At 46.2% G+C, this 17681-nt stretch overlaps 1 protein-coding gene across 1 annotated transcript in view; it reads right to left on the reverse strand.

Moving 5' to 3' along the window:
• SH3KBP1 (SH3 domain containing kinase binding protein 1) overlaps positions 1-17681 on the reverse strand; it is a 336298-nt gene that overhangs the window by 300327 nt on the left and 18290 nt on the right. The gene's annotated exons all lie outside the window — the stretch shown is intronic.

A 17681-nucleotide genomic window follows, 5' to 3' on the forward strand; every position in this document is an offset into this window, starting at 1 on the left:
CTTCAATAAAAAAATAATAAAATAAATTTTTAAAAAAAGTATGTTCACAGAAAACTATAAGACACTGATGAAAGAAATTAAAGATGATACAAACAGATGGAGAGATATACCATGTTCTTGGATTGGAAGAATCAACATTGTGAAAATGACTATACTACCCAAAGCAATCTACAGATTCAATGCAATCCCTAACAAATTACCAGTGGCATTTTTTACAGAACTAGAACAAAAAAATCTTAAAATTTGTATGGAAACACAAAAGACCCCAAATAGCCAAAGCAATCTTGAGAAAGAAAAACGGAGCTGGAGGAATCAGGCTCCCGGACTTCAGACTATACTACAAAGCTACAGTAATCAAGACAATATGGTACTGGTCACCTTATTTTTTGATAAAGGAGGCAAGAATATACAATGGAGAAGACAGCCTCTTCAATAAGTGGTGCTGGGAAAACTGGACAGCTACATGTAAAAGAATGAAATTAGAACACTCCCTAACGCCATACACAAAAATAAACTCAAAATGGATTAAAGACCTAAATGTAAGGCCAGACACTATCAAACTCTTAGAGGAAAACATAGGCAGAACACTCTATGACATACATCACAGCAAGATCCTTTTTGACCCATCTCCTAGACAAATGGAAATAAAAACAAAAATAAACAAATGGGACCTAATGAAACTTAAAAGCTTTTGCACAGCAAAGGAAAACATAAACAAGACGAAAAGACAACGCTCAGAATGGGAGAAAATATTTGCAAATGAAGCAACTGACAAAGGATTAATCTCCAAAATATACAGGCAGCTCATGCAGCTCAATATCAAAAAAACAAACAACCCAATCCAAAAATGGGCAGAAGATCTAAACAGACATTTCTCCAAAGAAGATATAGATTGCCAACAAACACATGAAAGAATGCTCAACATCACTAATCGTAAGAGAAATGCAAATCAAAACTACAATGAGGTATCACCTCACTCCTGTTAGAATGGGCATCATCAGAAAATCTACAAACAACAAATGCTGGAGAGGGTGTGGAGAAAAGGGAACCCTCTTGCACTGTTGGTGGGAATGTAAATTGATACAGCCACTATGGAGAACAGTATGGAGGGTCCTTAAAAATAGAACTACCATATGACCCAGCAATCCCACTACTGGGCATATACCCTGAGAAAACCATAATTCAAAAAGAGTCATGTACCACAATGTTCATTGCAGCACTATTTACAATAGCTGTAAATGTTAAATAACACTATTTACAACAGGACATGGAAGCAACCTAAGTGTCCATCAACAGATGAATGGATAAAGAAGATGTGGCACATATATACAATGGAATATTACTCAGCCATAAAAGAAATGAAATGGAGGTATTTGTAGTGAGGTGGATGGAGTTAGAGTCTGTCATACAGAGTGAAGTAAGTCAGAAAGAGAAAAACAAATACCGTATGCTAACACATATATATGGAATCTAAGGGAAAAAAAAAAAGGCCATGAAGAACCTAGTGGCAAGACGGGAATAAAGACACAGACCTACTAGAGAATGGACTTGAGGATATGGGGAGGGGGAGGGGTGAGATGTGTCAGGGTGAGAGAGTGTCATGGACATATATACACTACCAAATGTAAAATAGATAGCTAGTGGGAAGCAGCCGCATAGCACAGGGAGATCAGCTCGGTGCTTTGTGACCACCTAGAGGGGTGGGATGGGGAGGGTGGGAGGGAGGGAGATGCAAGAGGGAAGAGATATGGGAACATATGTATATGTATAACTGATTCACTTTGTTATAAAGCAGAAACTAACACACCATTGTAAAGCAATTATACTCCAATAAAGATGTTTAAAAAAAAAAAGAGTCATGTACCACAATGTTCATTGCAGCACCATTTACAATAGCTGTAAATATTAAATAACACTATTTACAACAGGACATGGAAGCAACCTAAGTGTCCATCGACAGATGAATGGATAAAGAAGATGTGGCACATATATACAATGGAATATTACTCAGCCATAAAAAGAAACGAAACTGAGTTATTTGTAGTGAGGTGGATGGACCTAGAGTCTGTCATACAGAGTGAAGTAAGTCAGAAAGAGAAAAACAAATACCGTATGCTAACACATATATATGGAATCTAAGGGAAAAAAAAAAAGGCCATGAAGAACCTAGTGGCAAGACGGGAATAAAGACACAGACCTACTAGAGAATGGACCTGAGGATATGGGGAGGGGGAGGGGTGAGATGTGTCAGGGTGAGAGAGTGTCATGGACATATATACACTACCAAACGTAAAATAGATAGCTAGTGGGAAGCAGCCGCATAGCACAGGGAGATCAGCTCGGTGCTTTGTGACCACCTAGAGGGGTGGGATAGGGAGGGTGGTAGGGAGGGAGACGCAAGAGGCAAGAGATATGGGAACATATGTATATGTATAACTGATTCACTTGGTTATAAAGCAGAAACTAACACACCGTTGTAAAGCAATTATACTCTAATAAAGATGTTAAAAATAAATTTAAAAAATAAAATAAAATGGCTACACAAAAATTCACCAGTTTTGATGTCTTTTTTTAAATGCACGCTGATATGACAGCTGTCACATACAACCTAAAAAATTGTTTCGAATGAAGTTAAAGACAACTAAGTGCTACTAGAGCCATCTTATGGAAAAAACTGAACAAACCTTTTCGCCAGCCCAATACATACCACATTTTCTTTACCCATTCATCCATCGATGGACATGTAAGTCGTTTCCTTGGCTATTGTGAATAATGATGCAATGAACATTGGGGTGCAAATATCTCTTTGAGATAATGATTTCATTTCCTTCTGATACATACCCAGCAGTAGGATTGCTGGATTATATGATAATTCTATTTTTAATCTTCTGAGGAACCCCCCCAAACTGTTTTCCATAGTGGTTATACCAATTTACATTCTGATTTTGGGTTTCTTGAGTTGGTTTTTTTATAAGGAAGGCTGTGGTTTTGGTTGTTTAGGTGTAAAAGTGATATCGTGATTATGGGTTTTTTTTTTTAATAATTTTTTTTTAATTTATTTTATTTTTAGCTGTGTTGGGTCTTCGTTTCTGTGCGAGGGCTTTCTCTAGTTGGCGGCGAGCGGGGGCCACTCTTCATCGCGGTGCGCGGGCCTCTCATTATCGCGGCCCTCTCTTGCTGCGGAGCACAGGCTCCAGACGCGCAGGCTCAGCAGCTGTGGCTCACGGGCCTGGTTGCTCCGCGGCATGTGGGATCTTCCCAGACCAGGGCTCAAACCCGTGTCCCCTGCATTGGCAGGCAGATTCTCAACCACTGCGCCACCAGGGAAGCCCCCGTGATTATGGTTTTTGACAGAGTCCTCATCTTTAAGAAATGTGCTGAAACATGGCAGAAATGTGGTAGGTCACCTGCCTAGCCCTCGACGACTCACTCTCTCTGCAAGCTGGCTCTCGTCTGGCGGGGGCAGGCCTCAATAGGCATCTCTGCCTGTCCCTTGCTGGTACTACCCACGCCCCTGCTGGCCCTGGCCTTACCCAGCCCTACTGAATCAGAAGCTGCAGTGTAACGAGATCCCCAGAGGACTGACACACACAGTGTCATTTGAGAAGTGCTAGTCTATACCACATGAACTCCTTACCCTAGGGGTCAGAGTCACCTGTGCAGCCTCCCCCGCCTCTCCGCTCAGCCTGGGCCACGTCAGAATTGTGGGGGGAGCACATCTAGTTTGAAGACGGTCCCCCAGGTGACTCCACACCTCCACCACTCTCCTAAACCCCTTTTTAGGAAGGAGGAACATAAGTCTACATTGAATGGCAGGGTCAGGGGATGCTGGCAGACCCTGGGCCTGACGATTTCTGAGGCATCTTTCATGGCTACAAGACTACAGGTCCGCAGAAGTACCACTAACAAGACAGCAGCGAGCAGGATCATTAATGCTGGGCAGACCACCCTTCCTCAGCGTTCATGGGGGGAAATTCATTTCATTCTCACTTCAAATGAAACAAACAAATCCAGATGCTCAACCAGTCCCTCTCCCTGAAAGAAATGGAATCCCAAGTCCTTATCACGGATCTAATCGCACTGGATTGCCACCTGTGTCCCCTCAGTGAAAGCTACAGGAGGGCAGAGAGCACATCTGCTGTGTTTGCCCCTACAGACCCAGTGCTGGCCTAACACCTGGCATATAGTAGGAATATAATAAAATAATTGCTGAATGAAAATATACTTTTAATTTCCTGGTGCCCGTTGCCTTTATCCTCATCACATCATTTAACTATAACAACCACTCTGTGGCAGATTATATTTTCCAAGATGGCTGCAGCAGACTTTCCCATCCCTCATGCCCTTCTAGGATGTGACTCCAGCCATCAACAAGGGAAATCTAATCTCGCTCCCTGGGCCTTTGAATTTGGGCAGGCTTGTGAGCACCTTGACCAGGAGAGTGCAGGGAAGTGATGCTGAGTGACTTCTGACGCTGGGTGACAAAAGGCTAATATGCAATTTCCAACCCACTTGCGGGAATACCCCAAAGACAGCCATGTTGTAAGAAAGCCCAGTCATACAGAGGGTCTACACGTAGGCATTCACCACTGAGTTGCTGAATCATCCCAGCCCAGGCCAACACGTAAGTGTCAGAAGCTTCAGATGATTCCAGCTTTCCCGCTATCAAGTCACCCTGTCTTCAAGTCTTTCCAGCTGAGGCCTCAGACACTGTGGAGCTAAGACAAGCCATCCCCACCATGCCTTGTCCAAATTATTATTTTTTTATTTTATTTTATTTTTGGCTGCGTTGGGTCTTTGTTGCTGTGCGTGGGCTTTTCTCTAGTTGCGGTGAGTGGGGGCTACTCTTCGTTGCAGTGCGCGGGCTTCTCATTGTGGTGGCTTCTCTTGTTGCGGAACACGGGCTCTAGGCGCGTGGGCTTCAGTAGTTGTGGCTCGCGGGCTCTAGAAGCGCAGGCTCGGTAGTTGTGGTGCACGGGCTTAGTTGCTCCATGGCATGTAGGATCTTCCCGGACCAGGGCTTGAACCTGTGTCCCCTGCACTGGCAGGCGGATTCTTAACCACTGCGCCACCAGGGAAGTCCTGTCCAAATTCTTGACCCACAAAATCCATGAGCATAATAAAATGGCTGTTTAAAGGTGCTGAGTTTGGAATAATTTGTTACACAGCAGTAGTAACTGACACATACTCTATGACATGTCTATTGTGGTTCCAAATTTATGAAGAATCTGGTTCCCAGAGAGATCAGATAACCTGTTCAAGGGTAGGGAGCTGATATCCAAGCCACAGCCAGTCTGAATTCAAAGCCTGTCTTCTTGCCCCTGTTCCTGCTCATATTCCTTCAGTCAATGAAGATTTTCTGAGACGTAAGCTCCAGACACTGTGGCTGCACAGATAATAACGTGAAGACACCAAAGGGCACACATGAATGCAGGTAGTATGCCCAAATGTGAAACCAGGCCAGATTAGGCCAGCCTGCCCGCATAAATCCTTAGCTGACATTTTCTTGGACAGAACAGCTCTTTGATCCAGTACGTATTTATTGAGAGTCTGGGGGATACGTATTTATTGAGAGTCTGGGGGAAAAGGGGCACTGGGCTGGACAAGATGAATATGAGTCAGGGGCCCAACACAGGAAAGGATGAAAAAGGAAGGAAGGCTATTTCCTTCTCTGACGTTAGATAAAAGAGGATAAAGGGGGATATGTGTTCCAACAGCAATATAAAGACATAAAGATGAGGGTACATGAGGGAGCTGACACCTTCCCTCACATAGAAATCAAGGTCATCTGTTGGTGACAGTCAGGTGTGAGAAGAGAATCTGAGGAGCTTGAGAAAACAGTCTAGAATAAGCTCAGTGCAAAATGCACATGGAATTTTCTTTTGCATAGTGTGTGTGTGTGTGTGTGTGTGTGTGTGTGTGTGTGTGTGAATTTACAGAAGAAAACAAAGGAGTGGATGAGAGGTCAATGGAAGCATTGGTGGGTGGCTGTGAGGACCCAGCAGAATGGGTAACAGCCCCTTGCCCCACCCCTGCCACCTCTCCAGAGCCCACGACAGGGCCAGAGACAAGCATGGCATGGGCGCCCTGGGGCTTGCCCAGGGAGGAGAGAAAGGATTCAGAGTTGAGCTTAGTGGCCTCCAGTTACTGATCTAGGGGGAGTGGGGGAGCTCGATGCCGACCAGCTGCCAAGACGGCAGGATACAGGCTGGGAGGGGGTGGTCACGGAGTAGGGGAGATGGTGGCAGCTGGAAAGGTTGTGATAATCCACCAGCTGCATAGGGCTGGGGATCCAGAGGCTGAAAGCACACACCCTGTGAGGACGTGTGCAGGGAGTTTTACAGACCCAGACAAAATGGCAGACAGTACTGAAGTTCTAAAGGAAAGCAAGAGACAAGGAAGTAGCCAAGGATGGGCACGGCCTCCTCCTTCCTTCTCCCCTCCCAACCTCTCTCATCTACACAACATTCCTTTCCAGAATTCCCATCTCAAAAGACTCTCCAGAACATTGTCACCATGGAATGGGAGACTGCCTATCCATACAAGTCTCCTAGTGTTAGTGGCCTTCGGGGGATCTCAAGGTTAAACCTCTCTTAGAAATGACAGCTCTTTCTCCAACACACCTAAAACTAGCACTACATGAAACAAATAAGCCTCCATGAATGCTAACATCCCCTTGGGGTCAACCACATCACAGGTCTGAAATCAGTATCTATTGTGTAAGTGAATGTTGTCTTTGAAAGAAAGTACATGTTTGGGGAAACTCAAAGGCCACCACCACATGGTACAGGTTTGACGTTGACAAGCTCAACTGCATTTATACCCTGCTTCCAAGCCCAGCCACAACTGGATAGTCCTGCTCCCCAACACCCCACACACTCTTCTCCAGAGGGCATGGTGTATATTCTCACCCACGAGCCTTGCTTCTTATTCCTCGCATCACAAAGCGCCCTCCAGCTTCACGGCTGGAGGTCAACTTCAAGCCCCATCTTGGGACACCCACCACTATATTCCCAGACTTACTAACTACAGCATTAACTACCTAAATCACTTCTAACTATCAGACACTGCCTTGAACATCTTTTGAAATATTGTCTTAGACTGGGGGTTGGTAAGCTTTTTCTTAAAGAGTGAGAGAGTAAATATTTTAGGCTTTGTGGGCCATATATGGTGTTCCAACTACTCAGCTGTGTCATTACAGCAAGAAAGCAGCCTTGAACAACACGGAAATGAATGGGCACGGCTGTGTTCCAATAAAACCCTATTTACAAAAATAATCAGCAGGCCAGATTTCGCCTGTAGGTCATAGTTTGCCAACCCCTGTCTTAGACTGTTATTTTAATTCATCTCATAAATTGTATGTCGTGCCACCCTAAAACAGATTTAAGTTCCTATAAAGGAAGTGAGCCGGTAGTCAATATTTTCATTTACACTTACCCCTACCTGGCAAGAGTGCTACACACAGAAGGAACAGACACATTTTCTGAAAAAGCCTTTGAGTATATGTTGAATGATGGGCCACATATCACAACTGGACTCCTCATTTGGCGTTTAAGTGTGTACACTGATGGCGCAAATATTAATTTCTAAGTACTAACTTAATCAAACTGTGTGCCATAAAGTATTTTTTCTAACGGTCAGCTCTTATGCCAGATTTTTTTTTTCTAGTCGTTTCTACAGATGGCTTAATACCCTCATTCTACCAGTGACTTATCAGACTGGCACATTCCACGAGTTATTTGACATCAGTGGCAGGACTTCAGCAGGCTCTCTGCAGACGTGCACTTCGGCATTCAGAGTTTCCCCCATCATTCCACGGGAACATGGAGAGAGAAAGATTTGCACAGGTAAAAGGGAAGCTTTCGGGGGGAAAAAAGGAGATGAAATCTATTGCCGCTGTTCCCCACAGAAGCAAACATGAAATAATTACGTGTAACCAAAATAAAATTAACTTCACAGTGGGTTAGTGACAGTTCCTGTCAGATGCTTCTAGCTTACTTCTAAATCAATAACTGAGAACAGAGAGAAAAGAAAGTAGACATCTTGTGAAGAATTTCAAATACGCAATCAACTACATTGCCCCCCCCCAAAAAAATCCTGCTTTTGAATATGTTAAGGTAGATCCCATAGCTAAAAAATAATTATGCTCTTTCAGAATGAAATGATAAACAGGTCCCAGAAAGCCCGAGACTTTGCTTCTTGGCGATAGTGACTTCACACCCATACAGTCCTCACTTCCTTTTATCAACTCAAACGAAGGCCAGAGCAGCACAGGCAATGCTCATCAGCTTAGTGAAAAGTTCATCCAATAACTGACTAAACTCCAAACTCTTCCTCCCTAGCCTTCACTGCCTCTTGAGAGGTCCAGGTGCATCGATAGGCTGCTCGTTTCATCCTCCTTCCAAAGCCTTCTGACTTGGGGGACGGGGGTGTGTGTGGGCGGGTGGAGCACGGTGAAAGTGACGGTGCTACCCACGGGGCAAGGTGGGTTCTGGCCTTGATACAAGCTCAAGAGACCGCAGGATCCGCAAGCCCGGGAAGGAAGGGACCAGAGGTTTGGGAGCAGAGGGGAGATACAACCATACACGCAGGTTCTCTGAAGATACCTGTGGCAGGAGCGGGACCCATGCATGGGCAGAGGCTGCAAGTGGCAGAGAAAGCAGTTAGACGGCCAAGCAAGAAGGGGGATGAGGACCAGCGCTGAGGCTGGGGAATCTCTACAGACACAGGGTGCTTGATTAAGAGGCATTCCTGGGATTAAAAAAAAAAAAAAACAAAACTATACAAACAAGGACCTACTGTAGAGCACAGAGAACTATACTCACTCAGTATTTTATAATAACCTATAAGGGAAAAGAATCTGAAAAAGAATATGCATATATATATACACACACACACACACACATATGTATATATACATATATATATATATCTGAATCACTGTGCTGTATACCTGAAACTAACACAACACTGTAAATCAACTATACTTCATTTTTTTTTAAAAAAGGGAAAGAAAATGTTCATAATACTTTACTGCATTCAAGAGGAGGTTAAAAATCTATTTTAAAAAAAGTCTACAGGGACTTCCATAGTGGCGCAGTGGTTAAGAATCCGCCTGCCAATGCAGGGGACACGGGTTCGAGCCCTGGTCCAGGAAGATCCCACATGCTGCGGAGCAACTAAGCCCGTGCACCACAACTACTGAGCCTGCGCTCTAGAGCTCGCGAGCCACAACTACTGAGCCCGCGAGCCACAACTACTGAAGCCCACGCACCTAGAGCCCGTGCTCCGCAACAAGGGGAGCCACCGCAATGAGAAGCCCACGCACCACAACGAAGAGCAGCCCCCGCTCGCCGCAACTAGAGAAAGCCTGCGTGCAGCAATGAAGACCCAATGCAGCCAAAAATAAATAAATAAAATTTTTTTTAAAAGTCTACAGAAACAAATGGCATTCTAAGAAATGTGAGTGAAAGTTAAAACAGTCCTATTTAAAGATAAAATGACATCTTTCCTCCACACCAATACCAAACTTCCCGAATTCTACCTTTGCAACTGTAATAAATTCCTTTTAAAAAAGGGGTGGGGGAGGGAAGATGCTTTCTAGATAATCTGAAACAAAGAATCAAAGGCCAGAAAAATAAATCAGAGAGTCACAGAGCTAAAGGAAAATTATAAAGTTCAGACCTCGCTTCAAAAAAAAAGTCTCTAAGGAGGCAGACTTCGCTCCAAAACTTTTCTCACTCAAGATCAAAAGTTCTCAATGATTTCTTAGGTATTCCATCATCACATCCTAACACATTCCACATAGGTTGTGGCAGGTCCCAAGAATTCATGTAGTAAAGCAAAAATATATTGAATAATTATGATCGGAATAAATACAGTTAAAATGTGAAGAGCCAGGAAAAGTTAAGGTATCAGTAGGTATGATATATGACACCGTATAGAGACCTACCACTTGGTCAAGCCAATTTGGCTTTGAGTTTCCTAAGAGCCAAATCAAAAAGGGAAACATGATCAATTACATAGTTTACAGTGTTTATGGGGTGGAGGTGGCAGAACCCATAGAAAAAGGAAAACAAACTGGCACAAAGAACTTCACATGTAGGCCTTCATATAGCACTGTGTTTTCAAGCCAAGGGCAATCACAATAGGCTTTTTTTTTTTAATGGAACAGTACTGAATCAAAAATATCAGAGTACATTTCACGTACAGAAGTAAATGTTTTCTACGAGATGAGTATTTCAATCGTAACTAGGGATGAGTGTGTGCACCAGGTTGCAATGTAAAATGTATTTCTTACTGGGAGACATGGTCACAAAAATCTGAAAAAGAGCAAGAGGAGATAGTAAGTGGATTTAATTTCCAGCCCGGCCTGCACCTGTTCCCTCCTGTCTGGCTCTGGGTGGTAAGGAATGAACCGCCCCTACTGCACCGCAGTCCTGACTCAGCTTGACCCTGTGAGGGTCATGGTCCTGACCCATCCTCCACCGGTCCTTCCCCTCGGCCTTTGACTCTGTCCAGTGGTCCTGCTTGGAACCTTCTAGACCTTCCCCCAGTGGCGGCACCTTTGGGCAAGTATGACAGTCTGGCTCCCTCTCTCCTGCTGGCCCCTCAGCCTTCTGGCATCCATCTCTGAATACCCCTCCCTCTCACTGCCCCGCCACACCCCAATCTCTCTTTCTTCTGTGGAAGCCTTCATCCCACAGGGCATGATGGGAGAAACAGAAGAGTAACTTTTCCTGCCAGCTCCAGCCTGTATCTTTCTCAGTTTCTCCACATTCCTTTTGAAAATGTGAACCAATTACTTATACACCCATGTTTATAGCAGCAATATTCACAACACCCAAAGGTGGAAGCAAGTGTCCATGAACAGATGAATGGATGAGCAAAATGTAGTCTCTCCACACAAAGGAATGAAGTTCTGACACGTGCTACAACATGGATGACCCTTGAGGACATTAGGTAAGTGAAAGAAGCCAATGACAAATGGACAAATACTATATGATTCCACTTATATGAGGTACCTAGAACAGGCAAAATCACAGAGACAGAAAGTAGAAGAGAGGTTATCAGGGGCTGGGGGGAGGGGTAATGGAGAATAACTGCTTAATTAGTCTGTGTTTGGGACGATGAAAAAGTTCTGGAAATAGAGAATGGTGATGGTGTCACAACATCAGGGATGTACTTGATGCCACTGGAGCGTATGGTTGAAATGGTAACCATTATGTTATAGATAGTTTGCCACCATAAAAAAATACATGACCTCAGTCCAATCATGAGAAAATCCAATGTGAGGGACGTTCAACAAAAGTGTCAAGGTCAAGAGAGACAAGGGAAGACTGAGGGACTGTCAACAGATCACAGGACACGAAGGAGAAATAACAACTCAGTGCAAGATGGGACCCTGAGTAGGACCCTAGAACCAAAAAAGGACATTAGTGGAAAACCGGTGAAATTAAATAAAATCCTTAGTAAGTAGTATTACACCAATGTTGATTTCCTGGTTCTGATACCAGTACTATGATCATGTAAGATGTTAACATTAGGGGAAGCTGAGTGAGGGATCTATGGACACTCTCTATACTATTTTTGTATCTTTTCCTTAAGTCTAAAGGGAAATTAAAAGTAAAAAACAATTTTTTAAGTCAATCCATCCTTTAAAAGAAATAGATAGTGTAACATACAGATGTACGGTCATTAATCCTTACCCTGAAGGTGGTCAGTTCCTAATGTGAAGAACCCAAATCAGAAAAGAACACTCCAAGGATGGGGGGATGGGTGGGCAGCATTTGAAAGATTAAGCAGAGTCCATCTGCATGGGAGCTGGTCAATTAGCATCATGGAACCGAGCAATTATCTCCCTGTTCTCTGGATGGAGTGAAACATCGTGCTGGCATCTCCATCTTAGCAAGAACCACATAGAAGAATCTAAGAAGACCAGCAGTCCACCCACTTCAGCGGGGAGGGGGCCAGGGCTCCGTCAGGGCACATGGTCGGCCATGAAAGGAGGGCCCTGTCCCCTCCCAGGGGGCTGGCGGAATCCTCCCACTGGACCACCATCACATCTGCCTTGACTGTCTCTCGCTTGGCCAGAGAGCTCGAGCCTAAGGAACAGAAGGAGGGCTCTCCCCGTGCCTGCCTGCTAACAAGTGGATGCGTGAGTGGCCCAAACTGGTCTGAGACTTGCTCTCCCTGTCACATATCTCCCAGTCGTGGGACTGTGGGAAAGAACGCACAAGGCTCCCATCAACTGCTTCCCAAAATAATCTGACAGTTCTTCAAACGTCAAACCAGTTTAGGTCAGTTCAAAACAGATCATTTCTTAGGATTCCTGAGAACACATTTGCCGTTCTGTGAGCATGCGCCAGGCCGGGTCTACACTCTCCAAAGCGGAGCCCTCCTGGGACGGGGTCTCGAGCTGGGCTGCTGCTCCCTCCAGAGAGCGCCGTTTGGGCAGTGACAAGCCTCCCCTGGGCCACCAAGTGTCCGCACCGAACCCCTCGGGCTTGTCGGGGCTGGAGTGTACTGGACGCCCAAAACGTGACCCAGGTCTCCAAGTTGACTCAACAGTGAAATAAATCACAAAGCACACGACAAAAAAGCCCAAGCTTTTGTTTTCTTTGGGGCCAGATGTAATCAACCCCATCTTCTATTTTCTTCCTCCCAAGGGGCAAATTCATCTGTCATTTCCTGTCCCCGTCCCCCTGCTTCCTCATTCCTCTCTTGCCGCTCAGCCCAGCTGTTCCCAGCCATCCCGACTCCCCGCTCTCCTTCAACGCCACCCCAGACCCCAGCAGCCCTGGGAGGGTAGCCCTCGGTGACAGACCCAGCTGGGATCATCAAAACTCCAGGAGGGGCCTACAAAGAAACAAGGTATCTGACAAACTTCACAGCCTGCCAGGCTGAGGGAAGCCTCCTTCTCAACTTCTTCAAACTCTGCAAAGATGGAAGCTGTCTCCCACGCACACTGCCACCTAAACAACTGCCCCTTTGGCCCTACCTGACGTGGAGATCAAGAAGAACAATGTCCCCAGTGTGGTCGGCAGAGCAGTGCCCACCCTCCCCCAGATGCTCACATCGTTACCCCCAGAACCTGTGAATACATGGCAAAGGGACATTAAAGTTGCTGATGGAATTAAGGTTGCTAATCAGCTGACCTTAAAATAGAGTCATTAGCCCAGATTAACCAGGTAGACCTAATGTAATCCTGAGGCTCCTTAGAAATCTAAGTTGGGGGCAAAGAAAGGGTGAGAGTGATGCAATGTGAGAGGGACAGGGCCCACTGTCGCAGGCTTTGAAGATGGAGGAAGGGGGCCATGAGCCAAGGAAGATGAGCAGTCTCTAGATGCTGGAAAAGGCAAGGGAATGGAATTTTCCCTAGAGTTCCCAGAAAAGAACTGGAAACACACTGATTTTAGTCCAGTGAGAGCCACATCAGACTTCTGACCTACCGAACAGTAAGACGATAAATTTGGGTTGTTTTAAGCCAGTAATTTTGTGGAAATTTATTATGGCAGCAATAGGAAATGAATACAACTGGTTATCAAATGTCATAATAGTAGCTTGTTTCAGGCCTAATGAATATGTGATTCTTACCTAAGTAAACCTGTCTATGCAAAGTCCATAGCACTTCTAGTTGCCTCTCTTGAAGGTCTGGCTCCATGCCACTGGCTGCCATTGGCCTCCATTCTCTTAGGCCTTCCCTCCAAAGAAACCAGTGCCCGGGGACGGCAAGCACACGTGGTTTCGTGTCACAGGGCAATTCTAAATAGAACAGTTCGCCTGTGCCATTTTTATGAGGTATCTGCTTGACACAGATCTTTAAAAAGAAAACCCACTCAGAGTTATTTCTGTAACTGAAGGTGGGCAAGAATGGGGATAGTAAAATGAGATTATTACTTATGAAATGAGCAATGGAAGTTAAGCCTATTCTTACCTATCTTTGAATTCATCAATTCGCAACTAAGTATAGTGATGACAATTTCCATTTGAGACCACCCCAACCCCACAGTGTGTGGGTGTGAGTCTCACTGTGGTTCTCCGATGGCCTCGAAACTGGTGCATTCCAATCTGTTCCGGTTTTTGGTTTGACCAGTGCTATAAACTGAGCCAGATTTCACTCTTTTCGACCTATTTTTTCTGCAGCAAGTACCCTAAACGCAAGCGGAATTCTCCCAAATAGAGGATGGGGGTAAAGAAGGGGAGCCACATGGCGGTCAGCCTCTATCTTTCCATAGATTTGGATCCTCTTTCCAACTGGCTGGGAATGAAGGTTCAAACTCTAACAGCATCCAACTGACTATACGGTCTTGCTCAGTGATTCTTCTTCCCCAGGCTTGAAAATAATTAGGGCTAACAAAGGCTGGCCTAAAAATAAAAAGCCATGCTTTCCAGTGCCAGAATAGTGAGGCCATTTAAGCTCTGTTTTTAGCAAGTCTCAGTTACCTGGGCAGCAGCATATGGCTCCTATAATTCTCCAAAGCATGAAAGCATTAAAAGATTAAAGTGCCTGCCAAAAGTGGGCTGGGCCCCCAATGAGTGTTCACATGCCCGACCCCATTGGTTTCCACAGGGACTGGCCACCACGCTGCCATCTCGTCCCCATTAACCACAGTTAAACTATTAAGCCAAATGACAGGCGTTTCCACTACCAAATTATGATATTGGAGACTTTATGTTTTTGACAGGAGGGCATTTTCTAAGCAATTACTCCAGAGAGAGGAAGAAAAGCATCCTGAAGCAAAACGCCAGGGACTGGGGTCAGGCTAACGAAAAAGTCCAGCAAGAGGAAAAGCGAAGAAAAACATCCCGTGGCTCAGGGCGCACAGGGGACCGGCGACACTTCCCTAAAATGCAGGATGAGAGCCCTGCAGAAACGAGCCCGCAGGCTCCCTTATCGCAGCTCTGCTCTGCACAGCCCAGGGCACAGGCACGGGCTTCATCATGCCCCCGGGCGGAAGTGTGGCAAGCCTGAATGCGGACCACAACTGAGAAAGATCAAGGAGAAGATTTCTTCTGTGGTGGACCCGGGGCAAGGAACCTTGGAGGAGCAGTAAAGCAAGCCAGCCTGCCAGCTGCCCTAATGACAGAGCGCGCCCCCCACCAGGAGCCACCACTGGTCTTCTCTTGACAAGTTCAGTGCGACACAAATGTCGCTAATGGCTGATCAAGAGCCACAGGAAGATTCCTGTGTGTGCAGTCGAAGGGGTCTGGGCACAAGTGCTGCTGTGCTGGCAAAATTCTACGGAGACCGCGTCACGGATCATTTTGATCCATTTCGTGAGGTCTTTCAAAAGAGATATGCTTTCAAACATGTGAATACACCTTACAAAACGACGGGCGAATGGCAGGGAGGACTCTGAGAGGCGTTGACTCTCTCCATGGCCCCTACCGACGTGCAATGTGTGCAGGAGATGTGAATAAGCGATACCATTAAAGATCAATTTCTGGCCCAGTTTGGGGAAACGAGACTCTGGCTTGAGAGTCATACATCATCCATTGTTTATACTCATTCAACAAATATTTTTTCTTTTGCTGCTCATTCTGGCTGAGACACCAGGCCAGGTGCAGGGGTGCCAGCGTGGAGGAGATGGCCATGGTCTTTACCTTAGCGCCGAAGGAACTACAGTCTACGGAGCATGATTTCTGGGGTCCTTGTGGTCCCTGGTGGGGCTTCCTGAGCCAGCACGTGCCCTGTGCCCTCTCCTCAAGCGGTGACCCTTCTCCTGCACACCCGGAAGCATTCACATCCCAGTTAGGGGTGGGGAGGGAGGGAGGAAAGGGAAGGGGGATGATGTCTGGCTACAACAAATCGGATTTCCTTGTGTTTTCCAGCAGACCAAGTAAAGCGAAGATAAATAAGATGTCTCATGATCTCTCCTCAAAAATAAATTACTCATCCCCAATTGGCGGTTTCTTCCCGTTCATAACTACAAACTCTGGGAAGTGAACTTACGACTGCAGCGTGCATGAATTATGCCAGCCCAGCGTGCTCTTCCCTTCCACCTCCTAAGCAAGAACTTGTCAGCTCCAGGCTGAGAGCCAAGATTTCCCAGGACAGGGCCTGGGACAACATGGACAGAAGGGACCAGACAAAGACCTAGCAGAGCCCAAGGAGGGCAGGGAAGTGATGGGAAGGCACCCAGGATGGCGCTGTTGGAGCCAGCAGACTAAGTCTCATGGGGCCATGAGACTTGAAGACTTCGAAGTCATCACCACAGAAAGTTTCCCCTACCTTACATACCAAAATCGGAGCACAGAAATTTGGCAAATCATCGACTTAGCACACACACCCCACCCCCAGCCCCCGTTATCAGAAGGAAGCAATCGATGGCAGAAAAAAAAAACAAAGAAGATTCCTAAAACAAGCTGCCAGCTGAGGGGGGCTGAGCTAACACAGAAATCAGATGAGGCCCTGCTCCACCCCCCGCCCCTCCCCCCTGCACCCCGACCTGCCCCCCACCTCCTCAACAAGCGTGGGAACTTGCTTTCCCACAGCACTCCCCAAACTGGCCCTGGTTTTACTTCTCTATATCCCACCCTAAATGGATTGATTCAGAACTCTCCAGTCATGCTGTGCCTTTAAATATCTTTTCCTACCATGGAAGGTCCACCACCTGGGTGCTCTTGACAGGACAATCTATTTTAAAACAGCGGCTCCCAAGGCACATTCAGCCAAGAGCCAACACACACGGGTCAGCAGCCAATGTCAACAATGGTCTAAAGAAACTGCAGCAGACACTGGTGGTGTTTCGTGCTCAAATTAAATCTCAGGTGAGTGGGGAGAGCCCGGGATATTGGCAACTACTGGTATTTCTTACTCATGGGCCAGGCACACACATGGTGGGCGCAAGGGTATCAGATGAAAACCAACATATCAACACTGCTGGGTGTGATGGGACATTCAAAGGAGAGTGACCTGGGGTCCATCATTAAAGAGCAGTTCCACCTAAAGGCTCACACAGTCCTGGTGACCTGCAAATTTTCAGCAACTCCCTCTGTAAGAATGATTCAGCCCCACCAAGTAGAGACAATCTGGTTGTAATTTCACGAAAGAATTCAAACTCTTGAGGTCAGGGGTGTTTGAAGGCCCACTCAATGGTCTCCTGAGGGCACCCAAGAGGGTAAGGAGATCTGGAAACAATGGCACGAGCCTGATTATCTCTACCAACTGGCTGTCAGTCCTGGCTCATGTCTGGGAGGCAAAAGGGCATGGTAGGGAACATGGCAAACTGAACCCACATGCTCGCCATGTGAACAGAGCTGCCACCACTGCAGCCAAGCAGGAATAGCAACCCAAGCTCTCCACAAGACCCAGCATTTCAGAGTAGCCAGGGATCTAAAATGTTATGTGAGGACTTCCCTGGTGGCGCAGTGGTTAAGAATCTGCCTGCCAATGCAGGGGACACGGGATCGAGCCCTGGTCCAGGAAGATCCCACATGCCGCGGAGCAGCTAAGCCCATGCGCCACAACTACTGAGCCTGCGCTCTAGAGCCTGCAAGCCACAACTACTGAAGCCTACGCACCACAACTACTGAAGCCCGCGAGCCTAGAGCCCGTGTTCCGCAACGAGAAGCCACTGCAATGAGAAGCCCACGCACCACAATGAAGAGTAGACCCCGCGCGCCGCAACTAGAGAAAGCCCGCGTGCAGCACCGAAGACCCAATGCAGCCAAAAATA

The sequence above is a fragment of the Eschrichtius robustus genome, chromosome X, assembly GCF_028021215.1.
Source record: "Eschrichtius robustus isolate mEscRob2 chromosome X, mEscRob2.pri, whole genome shotgun sequence".
Classification (NCBI taxonomy): domain Eukaryota; kingdom Metazoa; phylum Chordata; class Mammalia; order Artiodactyla; family Eschrichtiidae; genus Eschrichtius; species Eschrichtius robustus.